This window comes from Uranotaenia lowii, chromosome 2, assembly GCF_029784155.1.
Source record: "Uranotaenia lowii strain MFRU-FL chromosome 2, ASM2978415v1, whole genome shotgun sequence".
NCBI classification, from domain to species: domain Eukaryota; kingdom Metazoa; phylum Arthropoda; class Insecta; order Diptera; family Culicidae; genus Uranotaenia; species Uranotaenia lowii.
The window spans coordinates 376,435,319-376,461,293 of NC_073692.1; the positions used below are offsets into that span (position 1 = coordinate 376,435,319).

Consider the following 25,975-nt stretch of genomic DNA (forward strand, 5'->3'; position numbering starts at 1 on the left):
AATCCTGTTTCCTAAAAGGCATCCTCGAAAGTGCTCCGTCACCGGCTCATTTTTCAATATTTTTCTACGAAAAAATAACTAGATGTTCTTTTAACAATGCTTTGTATAATGCAAAAAATTTGAATACATTTGTTTGAATGATAGCTCTAGAAAAAAATCGTTAAAATGATGTAAGTAAGAAAGTATATTCCCCCTTAAGTAAGTAAGAAAGTATATTCCATCAGCTTAAAACTTAAAGTGAAAATAGTAGTTTAAAAAACCATTGCATTCAGAGAAAGTATTGCTTAATTAATTCATAATGATTCAATTCATGGAATTCCTTTTCTGACCCATCCCTCCCAATATGGATCAATTTGATTAAATTACCTGGTCAAGAGTTTCTATCTCTCCTCAGCTCCGACTGATAGTTGCCTAAGTATCCGATGAATTATAGATGCTGAAACTCGGAAATTGAACTAAATTTCCGGCGAATGTCGAAAATTCCACGACCCGGCAAATTCCTGTCTATCACTTATCACCTAACGAGAATCTGGTAGCATCTTATTCATTCCAAGACTTGGCTAGCTCTAAACCACTTAAAGGGGGCCACCCATCCAGCAAGCGAGCCAGACTTCTTGCCAACGCTCTCGAAGGCTTAATTAACACTTTGGGAAATTTCCACATGCACCTTCTCTGCTGATCTTCGGTATTCCCACTTTGGGGAAACGCTCTTGTTTCACTTAACAGTAGCAGCAGCAAGGAAATCAATCTAAATTTATCCCTCCCAGGCCGGACCGAAAAATTTCGCGATGACTTCCAAGATGGGGACAGACACAAGGGATTGAGGGGGGTTGGTGGAATCAATCTTAAATTTTAACACAAACCACGAATCCCATTCAACTTTCTGGCGGCAAGCACCAAAACGCGACTCCAGAATGCGCGCAGCACCACCATTCGGCAACGGCAGGGCACACAATTTCACGACCGTTCGAATCGCGCGCTGAATCGACACTGAATTCGAGACCTCCGTGAAATTTCGATCATTCCTCCCCCGACGACGACATGGACGGAGTGATTCCGATAATGGGTCCGTTTCCCGGTCGTTTTGGAGGGGCAAGGCAAGGGGAGTTGGGAGAGATGGTTAACAGACATTTCGGAAAGCATGGTCAGGTTTTGTACTAAAACGTTCCATTCGCGCCAAACACACTTTCGAGACTGTCATGGGTTGCCAAATTTTGAATATTGCTAGGTTCTCGTGTCCATGTGTGTCTTATGCATATAAGATTTTTCGGTTACCCTGGAATTCAAGCCAACGTGGGGTATTGTAAATCAAATCTGATCTGATCAAATTACATGCACAATTTATGAGTATTTCAAATACTACCAATTTCATGTGTAGCCATTTTCAGGACCGTGAATGGTTTCTATAATACTTTCAAGCTCCTCCAAATCCAAAAAGTGGGGCTCCCATACAAAATTAACAAAAATTTGACACAATTCGAGCAATTTTTGGAAACTACTGCACCGATCAACGTTTAATTTAATGTGTAGCCATTTTCAAGACCGGGAATAATAATAATTGTTTATGCTTACTCGTCAATTAATCCATTGTTTGGACCCAGTATATTTGAGAAAAAGTGTTCATATTTGGATAAGAACAACAGATTAGATCGATGTCTACCATAGAATTTGTAAAAGTTGTGTGTTGAAAAGTAACATAGAAACATGTCCATCAATCAAATATTAAATTTCAAATTTCTCAAGAACTCAGCAGGAGTGTAGGATAGCAATGATTGTTTATAGAGATCTTCAAACTAGTCAACAGTGTCTCCTGATCACGCATCCTAAAAAAAAATTGCTATGATGCAGAGGTGATCTCAGTCCTAATGCACAAACTAGTTCTTTCATCCTTTTTTCTATTTTTTTCCGATCAACCTATTGATTCCTAGAACGCGGCTGGAACAGTTATTGATGTTAAAAGAGAGATCATCAGTTTTGTACAATGAGAATGAGTTATCAACCCTAAGCATCATTTTTTTGACCTTCGAACAAAATTGATGGCCTCGGTCAATCACGAGGAGGCAACCATTGGCGATGTGGAATTCGTTCTACTAGGCCAAGCCACGCCTAAAAAAGGGACAAAAATGATATCATTCATTAGCAGTAAAAAAATTTTCAATGCAGATTATTTTGTGAAAATTGATAATGATACAGGTGGATGTGAGTAGTCAATCAAGCTAAGCTAAGCTAATTTGCTTAAAACCGTAACATTATAGGTGATTCATGATACGAAGGGTAAGAATTGTATGCCTTAATTTTACAGAAAAAAAATAAATTGCAAAATAGCGAATCGTGTGGTTTCATTATCTTGATGACGTGTTTCAGTTCTGAAGTTTATATTAGTATTTGAATTTATCATTTTACAGATGTTAAAAAGGATGTTAAGACATTTATCTCAAATTATTTTAAAATTTTTAAATCACGAATGGTTTTATTATAGCATTTTACTTATAAATTTTTTATGTGCCGAGGGTATTTTTCCTAATTTTGGGTTAGTAAGAGGGGGGGCCGTTTTATAACAAAAAATTATACCCGATCAGAAGAGCATATCTAAACCATTACCCAAACCTATCTCAGCGAGATATTTATATCTGATTCAGTTAAAGTTTTGATATGAGATTTGTTGCTTAGGTTTTTCTGAAAACAGAATTATATCTACTATTGATAAAATCAATTTTATCAAACGCACTTTTGAGAGCTTTAGGATTAAATTTATTGATTAACCTAAATGAATGAGAATAATAATTTCTAAGACATGATTTCATTTATATTTTAAATCTGTATACAATATTTGACAGAATATGAATCGAATGAAAAAGGCTGGAGAGTACTGTAGTTTTTCTCTGTTTTGATCTGCCTGCTTCATCGAAATTTGTAGCCTTTATTCTTTCTCAAATCCCGATAATCCTATTCCAAGTCATTCGTATTTCAATGTATCAGGTAAATATTCCAATTCATCTGAATGACACTCAAAGTCGACAGCCTGTCCGTCCTTACGCATCCCTTTTCAAATTCCAATAGTCCTATTCTAATTCATCCAGTAAACCTATAGAAATTATCATTGTCCAATTTCAATTAATTCATGCAAACAGCTGTCTATTTAAGTTCGAATAGTCTGATTCCGATCCACCAAAATTTCAGTAATCAGGTAAACTTATATAAATTCCCATTTCCCCAAATTCCCAAATGGCTGTCTGTCTTCGCGTGCTTGAAAAACGTCCCCTAAACAAGCAGCCCGCATCTGCCTATGAAGAATAAGTTGCAAAATAAACATCCACTTCCTAACAAGCTCAGGTAGAGCAGTAGATTTCGATTCCCATCAGTTACCGACATTGTTTTTACATAAAATTCCAATAAGATTTTAAGTTGCTTTATACTATCTCAATGAGCTTTTTACCATTTTGTTTAAATTAGAACAACGGTTGATATCATTTAGTTATGATTGCAAAGACTTTTTGATATAATTTGAGCTATTTTAACATCCTACGAGTAAAATTTAATCTGCCATCCCGATCAGAAGAGGAAAACTAAATTACATCAAGATGATTTATTTCGATATTAAATTTTTTCCTATCTAGATGAGTTATTTTCGATGAGATAGTTTCGAGAGCGACAAGTTGCCGTGGGAGATGACATCAAAGAGATGTACCATCAGCTCAGGATTAGAGACGCAGACAAGCAGGGCGCAAAGGTTTCTCTTCCGGTTCCCGCAAGACGATCATCTACCGTTTTTGTCATGAACGTGGCCACTTTCAGCGCTGCCAGTTCTCCATGCTCGGCGAAATACGTCATGAACTAGAATGCTCAGCACTTTTCCACACGCTAACTTTTGGCTACCCCTTAACGAATACTTTTGACCCGTTATTCAATAAGACTGGGAGAACTCCTTTTTCCGGATAAAGCCCCTGTACCCTTTAAGGGGTACTCAGCCTGATAACGCTTCAGCGGATGAAAATTACCCCTTATTCCAAATGCTTATAGCAGATGACTACCCCTTATTTGAAAGGCTTTTTGTGGTGGAAATTTTAGGAGCTGCTTATCGGAAATGAATGCAGGGAAATGAATCACAACAAGATATCATAAGTTTTATTTGGTTTATTTAAATGACGAAAATAATTTCATATTATTTGAAAATTTAAATTTTTCCCTTCTATGGGAATCGACCTTCAATCAACGGCTTATTTTCGTCGCGCTCATCTGGAACTGCGCAGCTCTGAAATAATAAGATGAATACATTGTAATTCCAAAAAGGAAAGAATACATTATTAAGAATCAATTATACTTACAATTTTTCTCATCGCTGCATCTTATCGACAAATGACAACGTTATGAATGTTACAACATCTGAAACTACCCCTTTGAAGCGGACTCGAGCTTTTCTAAATAAGGGGTAATATTGACCCGACAAAATGACCCGTTATTTGACAGATCGTGGAGGTTCTCAATAACGGGTCATTTTTACGCCTTTAAGGGGTAGCCAAAAGTTAGCGTGCACTAGTTATCCAGCAGCAGCACAGGCCATTTTGCCAACGATTACTACGACAGTTTTTACACCGAAGGAGAAGGTACGTTGGATCCACTCGAAATTTGGATTCAATATCACCAACTAGACGTCTAATTCTACCGCTGTCCTTCGAAATTTTGAAAGTATATGGTGGCTCCAGAAAGTCAATCCATTTGAACCAATACAAGGTGACGAATTACGAACGAGTTCTCGGCATCATGTTGAAAGATGCCGTAAAACGTTCGTTGGTGATGGCTCGATAAAACTTCTTTCTGTTCCCCGGCTTGAACTGAAGGCAGCAGTCTTAGGAGCGAACCTAGGTCACACCGTTAGGAACAACCATTCCCTTCCTAATTATTCATAAAACTTCCTGCTGGAGTGATTCTTGAACCGTTCTCTCTTGGATTCAATACGATCAACGCCATTATTAACCTTTCGTCGACCAAGCGAAATGTAGCAGATTCGCTCACCAAATGGGGTCGTCTTCCGAATCTTTCAAGCGCAGGTTCATGGTTCTGTGGGCCGGAGTTCCTGTACCAGCAGCCGTCGGAATGGCCTTAACACCTTATCCACTGTATTGAGCTCCCGAGTTGGTTTATCGACGTGAAGAAATTTTCTAAATTGATTATTTCAGTTCGCATAGTGGCGTGCATTTTCCGATTCATCTTCAACTGCTGACACAGAGTTACTGGCAAACCCATCGAAGCTGTCCCATCGTCTCCAAAGCTTGAAAGCTCATCAATTCCATTTGTATTAGTTCCGTTGCGGCAAGGCCAGCATCGATGTGCAGAAAATGCTCTCTTCCGGTTGGCTCAGAGCGAATCGTACAGCGACGAAAAGGAACGCAGAACCTATAACAAATTGGTAAAATTGGTTTCCTCTACATAGAAAAGTCTAACCCTCTCTACAAGCTAGATAGTCCCCTTGATAGACGCGGATTGTGTGTTATGGATGAAAGGTCATTCTGAAAAGGCGGAGTTCCTTCCCTTCGATCTTCGATTTCCGATAATTCTACAGAGATCTCATTATGTTACATTATGTTAACTCAACAGGACCATGAAAGGTTTAGGCATGGATTTCGAGAGACGGTGAAGAATGAAATCAAGTAACGTTTCGTAATACGCGGTCTTACTCATTTGATAAGATGAACCGAAAGAAGCTGTCTGTGGTGTAAGGTCCGAAAATGTCTACCGATAAATCCTCGAATGGCTGCACTACCTGTACAAAGGTTGACTCGCTTTAAACGTCGATTTGTCTTCGTGGGTCTTGACCACCTGGGTCCTGTTGAAGTCATCGTTAGTCGCCGCTGAGAAAAACGCTGGGTAACGGTGTTCACGTGCATAGTTGTTGGAAATTGTCCACAGTCTTACCGCACAATCATGCATCACGGCGATCCGCCGTTTCATCAGCCGCCATGGTCCAGCCTCCGAATACTTCTTGGACAACGGAACGAACTTACTAGGTGCGAGTAAGGAGATAATCCAACAAGTACGAGAAATTGATGCTGTTTGTGCCGATGAATTTACGTTTGCTATCACGAGTTGGCACTACATCCCACCTGAAACACCCCACATAGAAGGGGCGTGGGAGAAGATGGTGTGCTCGGTGAAACAGTTCATGACCGTTTTAGACGATGGGCGTCGATTGAACGACGAAGTTCTCCTGACTACTATGTGCCAACTAGTACGTACCAACAGTCAACCAAAGGTCCGAGTGGTTCTCCGAAACAAATCCTCTAAAGAAAGGGGATCTCGTCTGCATGGTCGAAGGCAGTTGAGGCAAGGCCTGGGTGCGAGGAATCATCGAGAAGCCGATCGTTTCTGGTGCCTGGTGGGTGGTGTTTTTCGACGTGGAACGGCGAATCTGGCTGTGCTAGAGATTGCTGACAGAGACCAGACAGTGGGTCCAGAGAGTGCCCCTCATTATACAACCTTTAAAACTGCTGGTAACGCTGAACCGGTGGCTCCTGATAGTGGATCCGGGCCAGGTTTACGGATGGGAGCTGTTGAGCGTGTATCAACTGCGCGACTCGGCAGCTCTTGTCAGAAAGTGCGCGCGAGATAGGCCATCACGAACGGGAGGAAAACATAAACAAAACAACCGAAAGATAGTTGGAAATTTCTAGCATGCGTTGGACAGAGAGGTTGAAAATTAAAAGTATTTCTTTATCTTAAAAGTACGAGAGTGACTTGTTAAGTTTGATTTATATCTCTAACAGGTGAAACAGTGAGTACGAAATGGATCCACAGAGCGATTTGTTTGCTAACATGAATTTTAAAACAAATAGGTCACGACCAAGGCAAATAACCTGGAAATCAAAGTTCAGGACTATTCTATCAGCTTAAATTATATGAAAATAACCGTCTTGTAATCGTAGGTACTAATTTTATATTCTAAATTTATTAGCCTAACAATTATGTTCTTAAAACTTAGGTTTTGGACGAAAATTAAGAAGCAAAGATGGTCATAAGCCGATCAGAACAAGCAAGTGTGAGAGCCCGAGTAATAAAAAACTAAATGTAAGTTTCCAGTAACAATTGTTTTAGAGCTCTACATTAATAATATATAAACTATTTTAGCTTAAAGCTGCAACACTAAATATCGCTGCTTTGAGGATTCTTTTGTTATCCGAACAAGCCAAAAAGCACTATTATTGGCCGATGTAAACTTAATACGCAGTTACACAAGCACGTATTTGAATGTTTTCTTCTTTATATTCTACTCTATTTCTTCCATTATATTCTTTATATTATGCGGAATAATTTTATCAACCCGTCTATTGTCAACATCATCAATGATCATGATAATCAACCCAAAGGAGTCTTCTTCGAGGCCCATCTGAATTCCAGTTATGTGCCTCTCTGCTAATCTCGTTTTCAGCTTCTTCGCAGTGTGTGCCCAATCCATCTAGGTACTTTTACGCCCCCACATCTCGATTTCTAGTGCCTTTTGATGACACCGGCGATGTAGTTCCACGTTTGAGATCCTGTTACCAGGCCACTAATCGCGGTTGAAGTTTTGGCGTCGTCACCAGATATGTGTACCAAGTTTCGCACCCGTGCAACAATACGAATTTAACGTTTGAGTTGAAGATTCGGATTTTTATTCATAGAGAGATCTGACGTAACCGCCACATGTTTCGGAGACTCTCAAACGCAAATCTGCAAATTGCCGCAGCCCGTGGCGTAGAGGATAGCCTTCAAGTCTTCTAAGCCAGCGGGTATGAGATCGAATCCAGGTCACGGCATACATAGTACACTTTCTGTGAGTTGGTGGTTTTAGCATTTGTAAGATGCTAGCCATCATGCCATCAAAAGATGTACGCTTAGAGTTAAGTAAAAGGAATCTCTTCGAGGAAACTTCAAGTTTCATTGAGATCCTGTACGTGTTTGTGTTCGTTTTGTAAAAATCTGGTTTTTCTGATCCGGGTTTCAATGTTTCTTAATCCACAATCAGGCGTTAGCCGCAGCCCGTGGCGTAGATGATAGCCTTCAAATCTTCTAAGACAATGGTCATGAGATTGAATCTCGGTCACGACATACGTAGTAAACTTTCCGTGGGCTGGCGGTTTTGGCATTTGTAAGATGCTAGCCATCATATACTCGGAAGAAGTATGATTAGGGTTAATTAAAAAAAGGAATGCAGTATGTGATCCATTATGTGTTTGTGTTCGTTATCTGGCTGCCAAGATACTGGAAGCTCTTCACTTTCTCAATCTGATGCAAAGTAACCTCGAAATTGGAAAGATTTTCTGATGTTAATTTCCATCGACTTGGTCTTTCCGACATTGATTTTGAGGCCTGCTGCCTTGGAGCTTTTGCTCTGCATATCCGGATGTATTTGGGCGATCAAAACATTATCGTCTGCCAGGTCCAAGTCGTTTAGCTGCTCCATTGTCGAAGGATTCCACGGCAATCCTGGGTTTGGTCTACAGTCAATCGATCCAGTCAAGATCTAATCCATTACGATGAGAAAAAGTAGCGGTGATAGGATACATCCTTGCCTTACTCCAGCAGTTACCGGGATTGGATTGGAAAAGACCTTTTTTTATTTTGTACAATATCATAATATTGTATAACGTACTGAAATTTTCTTTCTACCCGTTCGTTACACATATGATAACATTTTTTTAAATTTCCTTGATGTACATGTACACACTTCCAGCTTGTTAAGAATTGAAATTCTGCATTCTTAATTCCTGAAGCTGAATTTTAACTCTGGTTTTCATTGTTGGGTCTCGCAGCACTGTACCGAGGACTTGTACTAAAATCCCGAAGCAAATCTGGAGAGTGAAACTCTCCAGAGAAACCCTGGCATCTGTTGCTATCCAGAGGGCCAAAACTCTCTCAGCAGCTCCGGTTTGCTCTGGTGAATCAAAACATAAACTCAACAAGTGGTGAACCACCACCCACCGGAAAAACTCAACGGACGGACGGAGGGACGGCTCGTCGCCAATCCTAAGCAAAGTTCACGTCAGCCGACCGACCAGCCAGCCAACAGCCGCCAGACTTCCTCAAACTCACACCACCCACCAATCCACCCAAAAGCTGAATCGTCACAGCCTGGCCACACCACAATATGGGCAGCCACCCACGCAACTAGCACGTGCAACTCTATGGAGCCGCTCTCGGAGAGATGTTCCTAAATAACATTGTGGAACAGATTTATAGCCTAAGCTTTCGATAAGCTCCTGTCATTAACTTTTAACCATTTCAAGTTTCAAATTTGTTCAAAAAAATTTGTATATGTTTGAAGTGTCACAATTGTGAATTATAAAATTTAAATTAACATCCTGTTTATATGCTTTGGGTTTCAATCGAGTGAAGACTCTTATAGGTTTCATAAAATTTCAATTTCTTATAATTTCCTAAATTTTTAAAATTTTCTTTTTTTTTCATTCCTGAAATTTTAAAACTTTCTAAAATTTCCAAAGATTTAAAAATTTTAAAAATCTAAAAAACATTAATATTTTAAATTTTTGGAATTTCTAAAAATTTTTGAATTTCTAAAATTTTACAGCCGTTCAAATTTCTAAAATTTCTAAAATTGTAAAAATTTCTAAAATATCAAAAATTTCTAAAATTTCTAAAATTTCTAAAATAACTGAAATTTCTAAAATTTCTAAAATTTCTGAAATTTCTAAAATTTCTAAAATTTCTAAAATTTCTAAAATTTCTAAAATTTCTGAAATTTCATAAATTTCAAAAATTTCAAAATTTCTAAAATTTCTAAAATTTCTAAAATTTCTAAAATTTCTAAAATTTCTAAAATTTCTAAAATTTCTAAAATTTTTAAACTGTGACCCAAAGATGGGTCTTGACTCAAACATTCAGTCAGCGAAACTTTTTTTGTAAAGAAATGAATCCAACTTAGATGAAATTTCAGGGACTAGAAAGGGAAAATTGATGTTGAAAAACATGCGAAAAAAAATTCGCCTTGTCTCCCGGTGAGACTTGAACCCACATCTTGCGCCTCTCCGGGGCCCATGTATTAACATTCTACTACAGGAGACCAACCTGGCGTATGAATATTGTACTGGTTGAGTGTCGATGTCTATCGGAATGAAGGGAATAGTTCTCCCATGTGATCATAATCATTTTTCTTGGTCTATTTCTATTCCCATCTTTTCATCTTACGGTAGTTGGACTCAAATTTGGATATTTTAGGCACGGCAAGATTTGCATTGCCTTCTCATATACTGCACGGGTTGTCAGTTATGATGAGAAATGATGCGTTTGCCGTATTTGGATATCCAACCAAATTCGGTGTTTGGCACCGCCTTATTTTCTATTTTTAAACTGTGACCCAAAGATGGGTCTTGACTCAAACATTCAGTCAGCGAAACTTTTTTTGTAAAGAAATGAATCCAACTTAGATGAAATTTCAGGGACTAGAAAGGGAAAATTGATGTTGAAAAACATGCGAAAAAAAATTCGCCTTGTCTCCCGGTGAGACTTGAACCCACATCTTGCGCCTCTCCGGGGCCCATGTATTAACATTCTACTACAGGAGACCAACCTGGCGTATGAATATTGTACTGGTTGAGTGTCGATGTCTATCGGAATGAAGGGAATAGTTCTCCCATGTGATCATAATCATTTTTCTTGGTCTATTTCTATTCCCATCTTTTCATCTTACGGTAGTTGGACTCAAATTTGGATATTTTAGGCACGGCAAGATTTGCATTGCCTTCTCATATACTGCACGGGTTGTCAGTTATGATGAGAAATGATGCGTTTGCCGTATTTGGATATCCAACCAAATTCGGTGTTTTTTTTCGCATGTTTTTCAACATCAATTTTCCCTTTCTAGTCCCTGAAATTTCATCTAAGTTGGATTCATTTCTTTACAAAAAAATTTCTAAAATTTTTTAAATTTCTAAAATTTCTATAATTTCTAAAATCTCTAAAATTTCTAAAATTTCTAAAATTTCTAAAATTTCTAAAATTTCTAAAATTTCCAAAATTTTTAAAATTTCTTAAATTTCTAAAATTTCTAAAATTTCTAAAATTTCTAAAATTTCTAAAATTTCTAAAATTTCTAAAATTTCTAAAATTTCTAAAATTTCTAAAATTTCTAAAATTTCTAAAATTTCTAAAATTTCTAAAATTTCTAAAATTTCTAAAATTTCTAAAATTTCTAAAATTTCTAAAATTTCTAAAATTTCTAAAATTTCTAAAATTTCTGAAATTTTTAAAATATCTAACATTTCTAAAATTTCTAATATTTCTAAAATTTCTTAAATTTCTAAAATTTCTAAAATTTCTAAAATTTCTAAAATTTCTAAAACTTCTAAAATTGCTAAAATTTCCAAAATTTCTAAAATTTCTAAAATTTCGAAAATTTCTAAAATTTCTAAAATTTCTAAAATTTCTAAAGTTTCTAAAATTTCTAAAATTTCTAAAATTTCTAAAATTTCTAAAATTTCTAAAATTTCTAAAATTTCTAAAATTTCTAAAATTTCTAAAATTTCTAAAATTTCTTAAATTTCAAAAGCTTCTAAAATTTCTAAAATTTCTAAAATTTCTAAAATTTCTAAAATTTCTAAAATTTCTAAAATTTCTAAAATTTTTTGAATTTTTAAAATTTCTAAAATTTCTAAAATTTCTAAAATTTCTAAAATTTCTAAAATTTCCAAAATTTCTAAAATTTCTAAAATTTCTAAAATTTCTAAAATTTTCCAAGAAATTTCTAAAATTTCTGAAATTTCTTAAATTTTTAATAAAATTAAATTTTTAGAATTTTAGATTTGTATGATTTCTGTAGTTTAAAAATTTCTTCATCTTTTAATTTTTTTTTCAAAAATTTATTTTTTCAACAATTTCTTCTTTCTTTTTGGAACTGTAAAACCTACCTCTGTAACATACAAACATCCTCGCGTGCAATCTGACATCCTCATGAATACAAACGTGCATCCTTGAGCACTTTCTTCATATAAATATTTCTCTTTCTGTCAAAAAAGCTTAGAGAATTTCAATTTGCACAAACTGAACTGCATGGCATCGTCTTCTGTAAAAAAATCTCTCGAGGAAGGTACCTAGCTGTTGAATGTAAGTAGTAGATATGTATGTACAAATTCAACAATGGTGCTTTAAAATGTGTAAGCGCATCAGCGAGAGATCTTCATCCATCTGGTCTGGTGCTGATGCTGTTCCTGATCCAGAATGGCGGCTAAGAGACGAGGTTGTTGCTGTTCACTTTGATTTATATCACGGCCACGGCCAAGCCAAGCCAAACTCAGAAAACCGGGAGTGGAACATTTCGGTATGTTGTTGGCTGCCTGGCGTCTTCTTGTGCAAGTTTGTTCCACTGACAAACATGTAGGTACCTTCAGAATAACATTGCTGGAGAAGTGAAGTAGATATACGTACACACGTTTCTCTGCTGCAGATTCCTAACAATTGAAGCTTTTAATGAAAATTCCGCTCGGCACACGCGACGGCGGTGAAAGAAAACTGTGTTCTATAAACGGAAAACTCCACCAACTAATAATAGCACACAACTCTGTTCCGTGTCGTTCAGTTGATTGTGGCATGTGTGTGAATTCTATTGTTTGATTAGCTTTTGAGAAAGTTGACGACAAGCTTCGCAATTGTGCTTTGGTTTGGTCTCGAAATTAGTTTCTAGTTCTTTTGTGAAAACAAAACTTGTTTGTTCCTTAGTCATTCCTTCTACTTTCTATTCTCTTTCTCCGAAGTGCCAAAATTGACAAAACTAAGAAAAACAACCAAAAAGATAAAAATAACGACCAAAATGACAAAACAGACGACCAAAAATGACAAAAATGACCAAAATGACAAAAATGACAAAAATGACAAAAATGACAAAAATGACAAAAATGACAAAAATGACAAAAATGACAAAAATGACAAAAATGACAAAAATGACAAAAATGACAAAAATTACACAAATGACAAAAATGACAAAAATGACAAAAATGACAAAAATGACAAAAATGACAAAAATGACAAAAATGACAAAAATGACAAAAATGACAAAAATGACAAAAATGACAAAAATGACAAAAATGACAAAAATGACAAAAATGACAAAAATGACAAAAATGACAAAAATGACAAAAATGACAAAAATGATCAAAATGACCAAAATGACCAAAATGACAAAAATGACAAAAATGACAAAAATGACAAAAATGACAAAAATGACAAAAATGACAAAAATGACAAAAATGACAAAAATGACAAAAATGACAAAAATGACAAAAATGACAAAAATGACAAAAATGACAAAAATGACAAAAATGACAAAAATGACAAAAATGACAAAAATGACAAAAATGACAAAAATGACAAAAATGACAAAAATGACAAAAATGACAAAAATGACAAAAATGACAAAAATGACAAAAATGACAAAAATGACAAAAATGACAAAAATGACAAAAATGACAAAAATGACAAAAATGACAAAAATGACAAAAATGACAAAAATGACAAAAATGACAAAAATGACAAAAATGACAAAAATGACAAAAATGACAAAAATGACAAAAATGACAAAAATGACAAAAATGACAAAAATGACAAAAATGACAAAAATGACAAAAATGACAAAAATGACAAAAATGACAAAAATGACAAAAATGACAAAAATGACAAAAATGACAAAAATGACAAAAATGACAAAAATGACAAAAATGACAAAAATGACAAAAATGACAAAAATGACAAAAATGACAAAAATGACAAAAATGACAAAAATGACAAAAATGACAAAAATGACAAAAATGACAAAAATGACAAAAATGACAAAAATGACAAAAATGACGAAAATGACAAAAATGACAAAAGTGACAAAAATGACAAAAATGACAAAAATGACGAAAATGACAAAAATGACAAAAATGACAAAAATGACAAAAATGACAAAAATGACAAAAATGACAAAAATGACAAAAATGACAAAAATGACAAAAATGACAAAAATGACAAAAATGACAAAAATGATCAAAATGACCAAAATGACCAAAATGACAAAAATGACAAAAATGACAAAAATGACAAAAATGACAAAAATGACAAAAATGACAAAAATGACAAAAATGACAAAAATGACAAAAATGACAAAAATGACAAAAATGACAAAAATGACAAAAATGACAAAAATGATCAAAATGACCTAAATGACCAAAATGACAAAAATGACAAAAATGACAAAAATGACAAAAATGACAAAAATGACAAAAATGACAAAAATGATCAAAATGACCAAAATGACAAAAATGAGAAAAATGACAAAAATGACAAAAATGACAAAAATGACAAAAATGACAAAAATGACAAAAATGACAAAAATGACAAAAATGACAAAAATGACAAAAATGACAAAAATGACAAAAATGACAAAAATGACAAAAATGACAAAAATGACAAAAATGACAAAAATGACAAAAATGACAAAAATGACAAAAATGACAAAAATGACAAAAATGACAAAAATGACAAAAATGACGAAAATGACAAAAATGACAAAAGTGACAAAAATGACAAAAATGACGAAAATGACAAAAATGACAAAAATGACAAAAATGACAAAAATGACAAAAATGACAAAAATGACAAAAATGACAAAAATGACAAAAATGACAAAAATGACAAAAATGACAAAAATGACAAAAATGACAAAAATGACAAAAATGACAAAAATGACAAAAATGACAAAAATGACAAAAATGACAAAAATGACAAAAATGATCAAAATGACCAAAATGACCAAAATGACAAAAATGACAAAATTGACAAAAATGACAAAAATGACAAAAATGACAAAAATGACGAAAATGACGAAAATGACAAAAATGACAAAAGTGACAAAAATGACGAAAATGACAAAAATGACAAAAATGACAAAAATGACAAAAATGACAAAAATGACAAAAATGACAAAAATGACAAAAATGACAAAAATGACAAAAATGACAAAAATGACAAAAATGACAAAAATGACAAAAATGACAAAAATGACAAAAATGACAAAAATGACAAAAATGACAAAAATGACAAAAATGACAAAAATGACAAAAATGACAAAAATGACAAAAATGACAAAAATGACAAAAATGACAAAAATGACAAAAATGACAAAAATGACAAAAATGACAAAAATGACAAAAATGACGAAAATGACAAAAATGACAAAAATGACAAAAATGACAAAAATGACAAAAATGACAAAAATGACAAAAATGACAAAAATGACAAAAATGACAAAAATGACCAAAATGGCTAAAATGACAAAAATGACAAAAATGACAAAAATGACAAAAATGACAAAAATGACAAAAATGACAAAAATGACAAAAATGACAAAAATGACAAAAATGACAAAAATGACAAAAATGACAAAAATGAAAAAAATGACAAAAATGACAAAAATGACAAAAATGACAAAAATGACAAAAATGACATAAATGGCAAAAATGACAAAAATGACAAAAATGACAAAAATGACAAAAATGACAAAAATGACAAAAATGACAAAAATGACAAAAATGACAAAAATGACAAAAATGACAAAAATGACAAAAATGACAAAAATGACAAAAATGACAAAAATGACAAAAATGACAAAAATGACAAAAATGACAAAAATGACAAAAATGACAAAAATGACAAAAATGACAAAAATGACAAAAATGACAAAAATGACAAAAATGACAAAAATGACAAAAATGACAAAAATGACAAAAATGACAAAAATGACAAAAATGACAAAAATGACAAAAATGACAAAAATGACAAAAATGACAAAAATGACAAAAATGACAAAAATGACAAAAATGACAAAAATGACAAAAATGACAAAAATGACAAAAATGACAAAAATGACAAAAATGACAAAAATGACAAAAATGACAAAAATGACAAAAATGACAAAAATGACAAAAATGACAAAAATGACAAAAATGACAAAAATGACAAAAATGACAAAAATGACAAAAATGACAAAAATGACAAAAATGACAAAAATGACAAAAATGACAAAAATGACAAAAATGACAAAAATGACAAAAATGACAAAAATGACAAAAATGACAAAAATGACAAAAATGACAAAAATGACAAAAATGACAAAAATGACAAAAATGACAAAAATGACAAAAATGACAAAAATGACAAAAATGACAAAAATGACAAAAATGACAAAAATGACAAAAATGACAAAAATGACGAAAATGACAAAAATGACAAAAATGACAAAAGTGACAAAAATGACAAAAATGACAAAAATGACAAAAATGACAAAAATGACAAAAATGACAAAAATGACAAAAATGACAAAAATGACAAAAATGACAAAAATGACAAAAATGACAAAAATGACAAAAATGACAAAAATGACAAAAATGACAAAAATGACAAAAATGACAAAAATGACAAAAATGACAAAAATGACAAAAATGACAAAAATGACAAAAATGACAAAAATGACAAAAATGACAAAAATGACAAAAATGACAAAAATGACAAAAATGACAAAAATGACAAAAATGACAAAAATGACAAAAATGACAAAAATGACAAAAATGACAAAAATGACAGAAATGACAAAAATGACAAAAATGACAAAAATGACAAAAATGACAAAAATGACAAAAATGACAAAAATGACAAAAATGACAAAAATGACAAAAATGACAAAAATGACAAAAATGACAAAAATGACAAAAATGACAAAAATGACAAAAATGACAAAAATGACCAAAATGACAAAAATGACAAAAATGACAAAAATGACAAAAATGACAAAAATGACAAAAAAGACAAAAATGACAAAAATGACAAAAATGACAAAAATGTCAAAAATGACAAAAATGACAAAAATGACAAAAATGACAAAAATGACAAAAATGACAAAAATGACAAAAATGACAAAAATGACAAAAATGACAAAAATGACAAAAATGACAAAAATGACAAAAATGACAAAAATGACAAAAATGACAAAAATGACAAAAATGACAAAAATGACAAAAATGACAAAAATGACAAAAATGACAAAAATGACAAAAATGACAAAAATGACAAAAATGACAAAAATGACAAAAATGACAAAAATGACAAAAATGACAAAAATGACAAAAATGACAAAAATGACAAAAATGACAAAAATGACAAAAATGACAAAAATGACAAAAATGACAAAAATGACAAAAATGACAAAAATGACAAAAATGACAAAAATGACAAAAATGACAAAAATGACAAAAATGACAAAAAATGACAAAAATGACAAAAATGACAAAAATGACAAAAATGACAAAAATGACAAAAATGACAAAAATGACAAAAATGACAAAAATGACAAAAATGACAAAAATGACAAAAATGACAAAAATGACAAAAATGACAAAAATGACAAAAATGACAAAAATGACAAAAATGACAAAAATGACAAAAATGACAAAAATGACAAAAATGACAAAAATGACAAAAATGACAAAAATGACAAAAATGACAAAAATGACAAAAATGACAAAAATAACAAAAATGACAAAAATGACAAAAATGACAAAAATGACAAAAATGACAAAAATTACAAAAATTACAAAAATGACAAAAATGACATAAATGACAAAAATGATAGAAATGACAGAAATGACAGAAATGACAGAGATGACAAAACATGACAAAAAATGACAAAAATCACAAACATGATTAAAATGACAAAAATCACAAACATAACAAAAATGACAAATATGACAAAATTGGTCTGTGTGATTATTTATTGTCATTATTTCTTTCATAACTCATAAAGAAGATATTGATCCACTTTGGTGTCTTCAGATGAAAGTCTCATCATGAATTGGGCTATACAATGACACCATTTAAAGCTTATTTAGAGTTTTTCATGTTTAAGGTTATAACATAATTTTTTTTAATACTTTATTTGAAAAGCTGATGAAATTTTAATGCAATTTGATGTGCTGTTTTATAATTTCCGTTGAACAATAATAAAGTAATTGAAATATGGTATTATTTTATTAAAAAAAAAACCTTACCAAATCTAACTCGAAAAATCTAAACTAAAACATCTGAAAAAATGCATGTGTTTTAAGTCGTAAAAATAAACCAAATGTTTACTATTTTTGGAAAATCTAAAGACCCCCCGCAATTGTCAGACAATAAAAAAAATCTCCTTGCATTATTTATCCAGGGTGCGCAAGGCGCGGTCCTAGAGCTCGCTCTTTAGGGGGAAGGGGAGTGGGTGGAGATTTTACAAATTTTCAGAAATCGACCAATAAAAGAAACATTAATATCTAGTGAAAAACCGTTCATTTTGAAAAACGCTGTACATAGCTGTTCTCCTCCAATTTGGTCTCATTGAACCAAATCTAAGTAAGAAAAGAAATTAAAACTTTTTTAACCATTTTGAATTTCTTATTTTGTATATTAAGAAGTAAAAAAAATAACGATTTTTTTTAAACATTCTGAAATCATTCTTAATAATTGTCATTTTATTATTGAAAATACTACGCTTGTTGATGAATAGCCGAAAATTTTCAGAAATGTTTTAATTCTCTATTAATTCAGATCTTCTTCATATCCGCGAAAGGTTACCACAACGAAATTTTATGATTGAATTTTGCACCTAACTACTAACTAGTCAGAAAAAGCAAATATTTGAGATAAGTTTTTGATGAAAATTGCTTTAAATTTAAAACAGATTTTTAAACATTTTCATTATTGTTCTGATATATATTTTTCTGAATAGTGATTCAGAAATGCAACGTTGAATCTAAATTTTATCCTGCATTAAAATAATGATATATGATTCAGAACTCTGGAGCTTTGAAACTCAACTCAATTGATTTACTGTTAAATCTCAAGTTCTCATTCTAGATTTTAACATTTTTTTATTAATATAAAACGAATATGACATTTTAACCCTTCGTTTAATTAACGACTAATTAGCCTAGATATGGCGTGTTGAAATTTTTAAATTGGTCAGATTTTGATCAAATGGAACATATTTAAAACACGGATAAACTAAAAAAATTACATAAGAAGTGAAAGCTGATTTTAAATCAATTTACTATCTTTCATTCAACTAAGGATTCAGATTTGTAGAAATAATTTGTGTCAGAGATACAGCACTTAAAAATAAATTCTGCAATTTTAATAATTTAAATAGATAAGGTAACAATTTTTTCTGACATCATTTAAGAAATCCTTTGAGTATTTGATATTGAAGAATTTAATTTATTCAACAAGTTGGTTGAAAATTGCGAAATAATTTTAATTATCATTTCAAAAATATCAGATTGATTATTGTGTCAAAATAAATATTTTCTAAATATTTGTGATGTTCTTCAGTTCTTTTTCAGACGAGTGCTTAAATTCATTTAATTTTGTTGCCTTGTGTTAGTTAAAAATCGTTAAATAAAGCATCAATTCCTGATTACACAATCAAGGCCGTATTAAGTGGGGACGAGGGGGGGCGAGGAAAGAAAGTTTAACATTACTTTACTCATACTGCTTTTGTTATAGGAATCTGGGAAAGATAGTAAAAACTAGAAAATTTTAATTAAAACAAAAAGCACACCAACTAAGGTCCCCCCGTGAAATAATGTCTCGAATAGTTTCACATCATTTCAAGTTAAGGGGGGGGCCCTTAAAGTATGAATTCAAATCAGAATAATTTTTTCACGAAACCGGGCCAAATCGAAGCATTTGAAATTTTTCAACACAAAATCCGCAGAATCCAGTGATTATTTGAAAAAGTCAACGAGAAAGTGAGGAAAAACATCTCTTTTTTTTCAAATGAAACACGACAATTTTTTTTTGTAGGAGAGAGTGGGGTAGCGTGGGCCATGGGGAAACGTGGACCACTCTGAATATCTCAGATGTGTTTTGGGATAGAAATCTCAATCCAACAGTCGTCGTCGTCGATTTGCGTAAACATATTTTTCTATATGTTGTTGACTTATGTACGCATCATATGCTTCTTCTATTGAAATTCGCTTACATAATTAAACAAGCACCCACAAATTGCATCGATGACTAGCCTAAAGTTCATAACAAAAATATGCTCATGCGCTTTATGATCTACATAAGTTTTGTCATGTTCTTTTACGTGGGAAAGGAATTTTTGATGAAACATCAATAAGTCACACAAACGTGTAGAGAATAATAGTACGACCAATTGATAAATCAATTATATTCATAACTTGATTATAATTGTTGCGGGGCGGATGAAAAGAAAACACGCTGAATCTTGGCAGCGGTAGTAAACAGCTTCAAGCTGCAAATTTATTTTACCAAATTAGTAAATAGTTTAGGATTTTTAATTCAAGCTAGGATAACTTACAAATTCAGTATTCGATCCCTAAATTCTGCGCCCGAACAATATCTTTATTAGATGACGCGGTTGGCGAATCTTCAATTTCCGTACTAACGGCTATCGCACTTTCGCCTAGCGTACTTTAAGCCAGTGTAGTTTTATTGGTACAAGATATTTGTACTATACTAGATAGCGATATAATTTCCCTAGTTCTGGTGTAATTCGCTATTGCTTTCGCGTTTCTTTCACCTGGCTTCTACACGCGGAACAGGACTATATATCAAATTTATACACGCAGAACTATGGGCACTTTAAATATAAACTTCAACTAACTGGCTATTAATTATAATTCGCAGAAAAATCACGGACTCTCGTATCAACGCTCGTTGTCTAAGAAAGAAGAATGACGCGATGAAAACGTTGACCAGCAGCCACTGAACTGAAGTTGTCAGTGCCTGTCGGAAAGCGATTAGGCAGGGATGCCAGTTTCCAACAATAATTTATTGATATTTTCATAGTGTCTGGAGTACACATTTGGATTTTTTGTTTGGAAAAAGGAGCGTGTATGGAACAGCAAAGAAAGAGAGGATCGTACTGAATTTCGAGAAGAAAGAGAAACACATATATGAGGTCAGTCTATTAACTAACCTTTACATCAACGGACCGTTTTATAGTTTCTGCGTAAAATGTTAAAGTGAAATAGTGATTAAAAGAAAGGATCAAGAAAGGATCACGACAAAACGCAACCAATTTGCAGATCATTGCTTGTGGGGAATCGTGGGCCACATTTGGTGGGGTATCTTGGGCCACCTATATTTTGGTGTTTTATACACATTATGAACTAAAATACGTCTTTTTATCTGCGTTTCTTATGCCAAATGAAGAGTTGTGAAAAATATTTTGTCAATTTTTTTCCAATGCGATAGAGACGAACAAATATCCTATAGATATAAGGAATTTTACCGAAATGTTCGCGATCCAGGAATTAGGAACTATACGATCATACACAACTCTCTTTTTTATTTTCTCATCTGAAATTGCTTTAAACAACTAAATGAATTATGAAATTTCAATTTTGGGTCAAATCATAAACTTTGCAAGTTATCTTGTCAATTTGGATTTGGTGGCCCACGTTTCCCCACAGTCTTTCAAAATCCGAAAAAAATACTTTTTTTAAACAGTCAGAATTCGGGAAATTCATGTATTTAAAAAAAAAACAAAAATGCCATACGATACCTTAAAAATGTAGAAAACCTTTCCATTTAATGTTTTCTTTTTATATTTTATAATAAAGAAGTTATGAAGCCAAGAAAAAAAGTGGCCCAAGATTCCCCACTCTTCCCTAATATTTTTCAGCATTCTTCAAAATACAAACAACAATAAATTGAATTAATCAAGATCGCCACTGATAACTGCTAAAAGTCGTTGCCAAAGTTCCAATTCGGTTATTTCTTCTCTCAGTTTCCGTAACAATACAAGATATCAGGAGCAGTAGGTTGTTAGCCTAAAGTCCCTATCCCGCGATGGGGCTGCCATCTTGGACTTAGCTGGCGGGAGCCGCATTTCATAGATTCAGCCGCTCGCTGCGAGACAGACGCTGCTTGAGCCGCCCCTGACCTGGAGAACAGACGCTCGGTTGTTGTTGCACGCCGCCCCTGACCTGGGGAACAGACGCGTGCGGCCACCTTCTCAGTCTGCATGCGACCAAAGCATCCACCGGGGTTGGGTACCCGATCTCCGCTTAGGTTACTCGCATCTCAGCCGGTGGTGGTGCAAGGACTAATGCAAGAATGCCGCTGAAAGACCGAGCAGGTCAGCTGCTGACAGATCGAACAGATCAGCTCAAGCGTTGGACAGAGCATTTTGAACAACTTTTCCGAGTTACAAATAGCAATGGCCAACAGAACCCGCAGCTCGTGGCGCCCACAGTAAGTCGCATTAATGGCGTCAACTCGGAAGCGCCCTTGCTGGCTGAAATAGAAGCGGCAATCAAGGACATGAAATCCAACAAAGCGCCTGGAATCGATTGCATCCCTGCTGAAATGCTCAAAGCCGACCCTGCCTTGTCAGCACAAATGTTGCACCGTCTTTTCGCTGACATTTGGGATACTGCAACATTCCCGGCCGACTGGATGTAAGGTATCCTCGTAAAGGTCCCGAAGAAAGGAGACCTGACAGAGTGCGGTATCTGGCGTGGCATAACTTTGATCTGTACAACTCTCAAAGTACTCTGCAAAGTGATCCTGAACAGGATCCAGGAGAAAATTGACGCTACACTCTGACGGCAAAAAGCTGGATTCCGATCCGGACGATCATGTGTGGACCACATCACAACGCTACGAATCATACTGGAACAAATCAACGAATTCCAGGACTCTCTTCTGCTGGTGTTCGTTGATTTCGAAAAAGCGTTTGACCGACTGAACCACGAAAACATCTGGGCTGCTCTTAGACGACGAGGGGTCCCAGAGAAACTAGTCCATCTCATCGAAGCACAGTACGAGGCATTTTCGTGCAAGGTCTTGCACGACGGTGTCTTGTCCGAACCAATCCTGGTAACTGCTGGAGTGAGCCAAGGATGTATTTTGTCACCGCTGCTTTTTCTCATCGTAATCGTCGAGATCTTGACTGGATCGATTGACTGTAGACCAAACCGAGGATTGCCGTGGAATCCTTCAGCGATTGAGCAACTGAACGACCTTGACCTGGCAGACGATATTGTTTTGCTCGCCCAAACACAACTAGACATGCAGAGCAAACTCGACGACCTCACCGAAAGCTCCAAGGCAGCAGGTCTCAACATCAATGTCGGAAAGACCAAGTCGATGGAAATCAACACAGAAAATCGTTCCAATTTCGTGGTAGCTGGACAATAGGTTGAGACAGTGGAATGCTTCCAGTATCTTGGTAGCCAGATTACGCCTAATGGTGGTACCAAGAAGGACATCGAAACCCGGATCAGAAAAGCCCGATTTGCGTTTGCGAGTCTCCGAAACATCTGGCGCTCACGCCAGATCTCTCTACGAACTAAGATCCGAATCTTCAACTCAAACGTCAAATCCGTATTGCTGTACGGGTGTGAAACTTGGTGCACATATGCGGTAACGACGCGAAAACTGCAAGTTTTTGTGAATCGCTGCCTGCGGAACATCATCCGCGCTTGGTGGCCTGGCAACTGGATCTCAAACGTTGAACTTCATCACCGGTGTCATCAAAAGGCGCTAGAATTCGAGATTGCTCACCAGCAGTGGAGATCTTTTATCTCAGCCCTATGCGTCGGTCAATCGGCGCCGGACCCTTAGGTAGGTAGGTAGGTAGGTCCTGCAAATTTTGCATGACATCAAAATAGCTGCGATTAAAATCTTTACGTAACGATGAGCATACCTCCCTACTCCTCTATGTCACAACTCGTAACAGTCTAGCTTACTCCCTCCCTCCTAGGAGCTTTACGTAAGAAATGGTTGTCCCTTTAGACATGATAAAGCACCCTAATGCGTCTTTTATTTCATTTTGCCTAGGACATGGAAATAGATATACAAACTAGATTTAATTGAATAATTAATCACTATTGAGAAATGTTACGGAAGACAGACAATTTAAAAACAACCGTAACTCTACTCCAATAATGAACTTCCTTTGAGGTGGAATCATTGGTATTAGATTCTATGCCGAACCGGCATTAATAAGCTTTCTAATACTTGGCATTGTCCACATTGCCACACAACCACATTGCATATGTCTGAAAAAAAAAACAAATAATTCTTATCCTATATCTATTCTATCACAAGACAAATCAGGATGGAAACAATCAACCAGCAAGGATATTTTCGAATGATGTACCGAGTGCTGTGTGTATGTAACCGGCTGACAATTGAATACAGTTTCTAGTTTTCTACACCCATAGAAGAGGTTGCAAAAATCCAATGCCTTTTTAGCAAATCTCTGTGCCGATAATGCGCTGAAATGTGCACTGTGCCGAAAACGGTATGTTTGAAAAACCGTAACTGGCATAAGGACTCGGCTCCAAACCAAAATGATGACCACTACATTCAAGCAAAACAAGAAAAACATTTTATGGGATTTCCTTCCTATTGGATAATTCATCCCAGAAACAAGAAAATAAAAATTAAAACTACAGCTCCGTAGTGGGATTCGAACTCAAATTACCAATCAAAGCGTCTTGCCAGTCCGGCAGTTTAACCAGTGTACTATTCACGCTTCATGTAGGATGAGGGATATTTGTCATAGGCTTTCTGTCACCGATCAATCACAAAAAAAAACGCACAACGGCGGCTTCCCGGCGTTTGGCCTTCTTTCAATGCATTCCTTTGTCTTGCGATGGAAACGGGAAAGGGAACGGGAGTGAAGGAACGGGAAACCCATTGAATGAGAACTGTGCTTTGCTTACTGCCTGCTATTACATACACACGCTACATATACACAGCTGCTAAAGCCGGGCAGCTTGGCCGATGGTTGTTTGCCGGTGAATCGAAGGAATGTTTTTGTTGTTGCTTTTGCTTCATACACACGCACAGCTTAGCCGTGGTTGTTTGCCGGTAGATTGAATTGAAGCAATGTTTTTTTTTTGTTGCTTTTACTGCATACACACGCACAGCTTGGCCGTGGTTGTTTGCCGGTTGATTGAAGGGATTGAATTAGAAGGATGTTTTTGTTGTTGCTTTTGCTACATTCACACGCACAGTGCTCGGTTCGCTGGCTGCCTGGTGTTGCTCGGTATTTATTTCTATCCTTCTTCGTCTTGTGATGCGATAGGAAGGGACGTGAATTCGTTTTTATTTTGTTTCTTTCAGACATACGCAATTCGGGTCACTTGGGAGGTTTATGCCGGTGGGAGCAAATCGAATCAGCACCGGTCGCGTTATCTTCTTGTACCAATGATGCCTTGTACCAATGATGCCGCCATTGGCACAGAGGCTGAATTGTGGGTGTATTCCCACCTCATTTCCCCCCCATTCTCATCTCCTTCCCATCAAAGACAAGGGAGGATGAAAAAATACACTGACCAAACGGCAGCCGGATGGCCGATACAGTGCGTATTTTTTGAATCGGCAGTGGCAGAAGAACTATCTCAATAAACTTTCGTTTTCTAACCGACTCAGATGGTGCACTGGGTTAGACATCGGACTGACAAGACAAGCCGAAATGAGATGTTGTAGTGAGTTCGATTCTCACTATATATTTTTTGATGAATTATCCAATAGGATGAAAATCTCGTAAAATGTTTTTCTTGTTTCACTTGAATGTAGTGGTTATGCATCATTTTTCTTGGAAGTTCGAGTCTTTATGCCAGGAGTGCTTTTCCAATCATATCATCTTCGGTACAGTATACCTTTCAGCGCATTTTCGGCACAAAGATTTGTTAAATAGGCATTGGATTCATGCAACCTTTTCTATGGGTGCAGCTTTTAGTTTTTTTTTTTTTTTTTTCAAAATAAATATAAATCATCATGAAAATGGTTCTGTTATTTGTAACAAGTTTTCCAGTTTGAACAACCAATTGCAAACCTACGCTCGTTGTGTTTTACAATTCCTTCCGAATGCCTGTCAGCCGTAAACAACTATCCAATTGCATTCTCCTTGCGCTGGCGATAATCAGCACAACGATAA

The 25,975-nt window shown here is 34.7% G+C and overlaps 1 protein-coding gene across 1 annotated transcript in view; it reads right to left on the reverse strand.

Moving 5' to 3' along the window:
* Positions 1-964, reverse strand: part of LOC129740893 (neuropeptide Y receptor type 2) — a 513,355-nt gene extending 512,391 nt beyond the window's left edge. Inside the window, exon 1 of the mRNA XM_055732539.1 lies at positions 367-964. The gene's annotated coding sequence lies outside the window, so the exon portion shown is untranslated. The remainder of the gene's footprint in view (positions 1-366) is intronic.
* Between the last annotated feature and the right edge of the window lie 25,011 nt (positions 965-25,975).